At 48.1% G+C, this 5,533-nt stretch overlaps 1 protein-coding gene across 1 annotated transcript in view; it reads left to right on the top strand.

Annotated features, from left to right (window-relative positions):
• Positions 1-5,533, top strand: part of ADCK1 (aarF domain containing kinase 1) — a 109,585-nt gene that overhangs the window by 95,923 nt on the left and 8,129 nt on the right. The window lies entirely within an intron of this gene.

Raw genomic sequence — 5,533 nt, 5'->3', positions numbered from 1 at the left:
CCCGTGAGCCATGGCCGCTGAGCCTGCGCGTCCGGAGCCTGTGCTCCGCAACGGGAGAGGCCACAACAGTGAGAGGGCCGGGTACCAAAAAAAAAAAAAAAAAAAAAAGAGAGTATCAGGGACTTCCCTGGTGGTCCAGTGGTTAAGATTCCACGCTTCCACTGCAGGGGGCACGGGTTTGATCCCTGGTTGGGAAACTAAGTTCCCTCATGCTGTGTGGTGTGGCCAAAAAAAAGTATTGGATTGTTTGATGATTGAAACATGAAGCAGCTGGTGCAGTGCCCACAGGCCATGCTCTCAACACAGGCTGTTTTCCTGGAATTCTAACCCCCAACCCCCTCTGTGGTGCAGGCAGTAAAATATTAGCCAGAAGAAGGGGGAAATGCAGGGAAGAAACCCTTTGCTCATTTTCTTTATCCTGACCCAGGTAAGGTGGACGGATGTGGACGTATTTCTTTGGAGCGAGTTGCTGCCCGAGGCAGGGATGTCAGAGGTCATCATGTGTGTCTTCCAGTAGTCGTGGCCCCTGGGATCCACTCCCCGCCACTCTGGTAGCCGTGACCCTTTGAGCCTCACTGGCCAGGAGACCTGAGGAGCCCTCACTGGCCTGTGGATACCCCAGGCCCTGGCTCTCAGGTTCAAGCCGAATCTAGAGAAGCTTTCACCAAGCTCCTAGAGGCTCCAAGATCAGAGAAACTCCCCCAGGTTCCTGTAATTAACCCGGCTCCTCTTCTTTCTTCCTCATTACCGCTCCCAACACCACGTGTGGCTGAACAAGTCCCCACTGCCTTCACACCCAGGGACTTCATCTCAGCGTTTGCTGGCCCAAGATTGACCCGCTCCATGAATGGGCAGCAGCGAGGGACCTGAGGCTATACATCCCAGGGGTGGTTTCTGGGGGTGGGGTGGGCTGGAGAGTAAAACGCTCTAGGCAGTGGTCTGGTCTGGTCCTCGGGGCTGTGGTTCTGCCTCTAGAAGCCTGGGCGGACACGGCGGTGGTGGGGGGTGGTGCAAAGAGAGCTTGAATTATTAACCTCCTTATACTTACTATCGGGCTACTTGTGTGATTATTAATATCCTGCAACACCATCCTCCTGTGTCTTGCAGAGATCTTGACCTTGCTTCCTTGACACCCCCCAAGAACATAAATAGACTTTCCCTTGGGGGTGGGAATAAATCCATCCATGCAATTATAGAATAATTAAAGTACTTTCAGCCAATTCAGGTGTTGAGAAAAATCCAAAAATAACTCTTTGATTTAAATATTATTTACTAAATTAATTCATTACTCATACTTTTTATAGATTCCTGGGTTTTCCCCTGCCTACTGTTAGAACATAAAGGCATTGCGTAATTATGGAAATCACTTACGTGAGTGGCACATTCTTTTTACATGGAACAATTAAAGACTTGTCACTGATTTTTTTTTTTTTTTCTGAAAAGAGCTGTAGTATGGCTTTAGTTAACAGTGTATTTTTGGTTGACAAACAGCTCTGGATTTCCCGCTGCGACTCTTTTCTCCAAACGGAATGCTTTCTTGGAATGCTTTCTTGGTTGCCGAGGGGACCTGCAGAGGTTTTTGGTGCAGCTCCTGCCACCAGGAAGGAGCTTCCCAGTGAGTGGAGAGGCAGGAGGGGCTGGTGATTGAGAGCTTGTTCCCTGGAGCCAGGCCACCTGGGTTTGGATACCGGTTTCACTAACTGCTGGCCAGGTGACCAAGCTTCCTCCTCTTTTTGTATCTCGCTTCCCTCACCCATCTACTGCAGAGGTGGCTGTGAGTCCGTGTAACGTACCTGGAATGGTGCATGGCACAGAGCATTAGCTGTTACCATTCTAAAAAGGTGGGATTCCTTTCTTTATGCAGATGCTGCCGTTAATAGGTCAAGGGTCAGCCTTAGAGGAACTGAACCGACATTTCTCCAGAGAAGGTATACAGATGGCCAAGGGGCACATGAAAAGGTGCTCAATATCACTAATTGTCAGGGAAATATAAATAAAAACCACAATGAGCGATCACCTCACACCTGTTAGAATGGCTGTCCTCAAGAGGACAAGAGATAACAGTGTTGGTGAGGGTGTGGAGAAAAGGGAGCCCCCGTGCACTGTTGGTGGGAATGTAAATTGATACAGCCATTATGGAGAACAGTATGGAGGTTCCCTAAAACACTGAAAATAGACCTACCATATGATCCAGCATTTCCACTTCTGGGTATGCGTCCGAAGGAAACGAAATCAATATTAAAAGGATACCTGAACTCCCATATTCATTGCAGCCTTATTTACAATTGTCTGTTCTTGAGGAGGAGACATAGCTAAGTATATGGAAGGGGTGGAGAGAGGGTTTTGTGCCCAGTGATGGCCTTAGGTTTCTCCTGGGACTCTCGGTGCCTCTGTGAGTAGGAGGGGGCTGGCTGCCTTTCTCTGGGCAGATTCGTTCTCAGAGACTATTTACTGCAACTCTGATAGATGTTAAGAAAAATTACCTAAAATTCAGAAAAAGCAGTGTGCGGTTTGTCCTTTCAAAGTCACTCTTGGGCATTGTTCAAGCAGCGTACCTGAGGATTTTTTCATATCTAAGGGAATGTACTTTTGTTTGACTTTGCTATTGACAATTAATTAAGGGCTCAGACTGAAGTCATATGTCAACCTGTGGATCTTATCCAGTAGAGATGCAAATGATTTCTCCCTACTAGAAAAGATAACCCGGAAGGTTGTGATTTCCTTATTGCCCAGTAGGCCAATAACCAGTTTTGTATCTAATCCCGGAATCTTAGTCTCTTATTCCTGTTTAAATACCCATAAATACCCAGTCCCTCAAAATTCTCTTTGAACCAGACCTACTTTCTTACTTGCTCCTTTACTGATGAGTTACACAGTGTTTGACATGTGTTCATTCTATATTTGTGTGACAGTCAAGTTTTTAATTTTTCGAAAATTACTCTTTGATGGTGACAGTGGATATATATTTTTTCCAGGTTTAAAGTAAGCTACCACATGACAGAAAACAAACAAGCACGTTTGTGTCGTAGAGTGTAGCGGATAAAGTGCCTTCCCACAAGCAATCACATTTTGACCTTGAATCTCGAGGTAGCTCTGTGAGGAAATAGAGCAGATGGGGCTAGGCTCACCGAACAGCTCAGGGAACTTAGACCCAGATTGAGAAGGGAGGTGATTTGTCCCCCAGGCAACCCATGCCCACAGTGGCAGTGCCAACAGGGCCCCAGAGTGAAGCCAGTGACATAGGCTGGTCCTCCCTCCTGTTTCTGCCTTCCACACCTGCCTATCCCGGTGAGATCTGGTTAAAATGAACATCAGGAACAGCCCGTAAAAGGAAAGACACGCAGGTAGGGGCCGCTGGAAGGGGAGGACTGCTCTGGTGGCTTTGCCTGCGTGTCTATGGGCCGCACTTGGCAGCCGCTTACTCCTCATGGGCCAAGGCTCCCCCAGCCTGAGTCCCCGGAACCCTAGGGGCCACCTTTCAATGTAGTAACAGGGGGCCCGCAGCGACTAGCAGTATTTCAGGAAGCTTAAGGGAGGTCATACATCTCCCCATGACAGGTCTGCCCAGACTAAATGAAATGTCATTTCTCTGCTTTTGGCTGGAATTCTGTCAGCTCTGTCTGGCTGCCCTGCTTATCTTGGGCTGATCAGGAGCCCTGATCGGACCTTATAGGCATCCTTGACAAATAAAAATGAATTATTACTTAAGAAATGCAATTGGTTTGGCAAATATGGCCTTTCAGAGCTCATCTCCGTAGAGCTCCAAAGAGCCTAACAGAAGGGGTTCTCAGTGGTCCTGAGGTGGGGACCTGCTGGCTCATCCAGGACCAGCTCTGGGTGGGCCCCCTCTCCCAGGAAACAGAAAATGGTGGCCCTGGGGCACCCAACATCTCAGCCTGAGTCTGGGAACTTGACACGGGGTAAAGTTCTGTTCCTGATGCCCACAGACACTGAGTACTGGGCATTGCTTTCCTCCAAGAAAAATGTCAGGAGCGTGGGGTAGCAGGGCACAGGGCGACGGTCTAAGTGTCAGGACTTTAGATAGCCTCTTTAACCTGATTTCATCATTTCTTAAAAAGGGACAATGAAACCTAGTCTGCCGCCCTCCCAGGAGTGTTATGAGGAATCAGGGGCACCTAGGAGAGGTTACTAGGTCCCGAGCACCATGCTACTCTCGTTCACCTGACAGTAGCCCGTGAGAGTGGCACTATTATTATTTCCATTTTGCTGAAGTTGAGAGTATGACTAACTTCTTTAAGGTCACAAAGTTCAAGTGAGAAGTGCAGAAGTCGGCGTGAGCCAGTATAGAATAGTGGTTACTGGAAGGCTGTGGGTCACACCTGGTTTGAATTCTGTCTCCACCTCTTTCCAGCCAGGCAGCTCTGGGTACATTAAACCTCGACGAGTCTCGGTTCCTAATCTGCAAAATGGGGATCATGATTGTACTTACTTTTAGGGCTTTTAATAAGGATGACAACTACTGTTACTAAAGTAGACTTATTCTTGATGATTTAATTGGAGGCCAATTATCATTGATTGGGATTCAGAGGAGACTAATGGGGTTCGGATAAGCATCAGAGGCCGGAACCTCAGCATCCCAGAAAAACATGGAGAGACAAGGGTCTCACTCATGTTGAAGGCAGAGTCCTATACTCACATGTTTGGCCTGTTACAGGCAAGGGGATGAATAATAGAATCAGTCTATGATATGTAACTTAGACCTCAATGAAGCTGTTTAACAAAATAGAGCCAGTTCCTGCCATCATATAGGAGCTTATGATAGCGGGCTAGATGGTTGTTAATCAAATAATAATGCAAAGGGTGTGCTAGTGGTAGAAAAGTGTGAGGGTGTATGGCAGGAGAACATCATTTAGTCTAGGAGGTCAGGGAAGGCTTCCCCAGGGACGTGATGCTCAGTTGGGGTGGGAAGGAAGAGAGGAGTGAACCAGGTGAAGGGGAGATGAAGCAATGTTCCTGGAATATCATGTGCAAAGGCCCTGAGGTAGGAAGGCGCAGAGATTATTAGAGAAGAGGAAGAGAGCAAATATGGCTGGAATGTCAGTGTGGTACAAGATGAGACCAGGGAGGGAGGCTGGGCCTGGTTGTATAGGACTTTGTAAACCAAGGAAAGGAGTCTTTATCTTAAGATCCTAATCCTATGTTCCCCATCCCACGGGCCCCAGCTCCTCTCCTCTAGCTGGGATATGTTTGTTAGTGACCATGGGGTCCAGCCGAGGCTGAGGGATGCCAAGGGCAGTGTGTGTCCTAGGGCGTCAGCTTCCTGGGTTAAGCATCTCTTTGTCCTGTGGAAACCCATCAGCAGACCATCTGTGGGTCCGGGTCTGGCTCTGTTCAGCAGCTGTTCCCTAGCTGGGAAGAGGCTTTTAGCTTTAATGAAAAGGGAGTAGAGATAAGGAGGCTGCCTCAGCAGGGAGAGCAGCAGTGACAGGATGATTTAAATGGCCTCTCCAGTGTCATTTCTTCTGTGCAGACATCATAAATCAGATTAGCATTGGGCTCTGGCAGGGAGGGG

The sequence above is a fragment of the Lipotes vexillifer genome, unplaced genomic scaffold (assembly GCF_000442215.2).
Source record: "Lipotes vexillifer unplaced genomic scaffold, Lipotes_vexillifer_v1.1 scaffold542, whole genome shotgun sequence".
NCBI lineage: Eukaryota > Metazoa > Chordata > Mammalia > Artiodactyla > Lipotidae > Lipotes > Lipotes vexillifer.
This window is presented reverse-complemented; position numbering and strand designations above follow the sequence as displayed.